Source organism: Tupaia chinensis, unplaced genomic scaffold (assembly GCF_000334495.1).
Source record: "Tupaia chinensis unplaced genomic scaffold, TupChi_1.0 Scaffold000111_1, whole genome shotgun sequence".
NCBI classification, from domain to species: domain Eukaryota; kingdom Metazoa; phylum Chordata; class Mammalia; order Scandentia; family Tupaiidae; genus Tupaia; species Tupaia belangeri.
Window position 1 is genome coordinate 2314132 of NW_006159575.1, and position 685 is coordinate 2314816.

The window sequence follows — 685 nt, forward strand, 5'->3', positions numbered from 1 at the left end:
GAAGAGCAGACACTAACCCTACCACTGGCGGAGCCCCTCGTGGACCTGCCCAGGCGAAGACCGCCCTCGCCCCAGGCAGGGCCCACATCCGACCCCCTCCCAGCCGCGCCGGGTACCACGTGAACGCCGAACCAGTACATGCGGAACTCGGGTCAGAAAAGTCCTTGCTTGTCCCGCTGGAGCTGGGAGGAGGGCGGGGGTCAGGGCAGCCGTCCCCTTTCCACCCAGCCGGGACAGGCACCTGAAAGAGTTCCCGGGTCGGGGGGGTGGGGGTGACCGTGGTCCTGACCTGGCCCAGAGTCCCTGAGTCAAGACCCTGACCCCCGCCATCCCCAGACCTCTTCACACTGCAGACCCCTAAAAGCCCACTCAAGTCCCACGCGGGAAGAGAGCGGCAGACCGGTCCCTGGCTATTTTTCAGTTAATGGCATCGCGGTCGCCTAGAGAGCCGTTTCGTTTCAGTGCGGCAGAGGCCAAAGACCCCGCAGCACCCCTTGAGTTGGGTGAGGGGATTGGACGGTTGTGACTGGGGTGGGGACACCCGGAGGGGATCGAGCCGCAGTCGGCTGGGATTGCGTAGGGCCGGGAAGGGACGCCTGAAGGTCACTGCAGACAGGGGCTTCCCGGGACAGGGACCGAGGGCAGGCGAGCGCAGACTCCACCGCGGACTGTCCTCGCAGCCCTG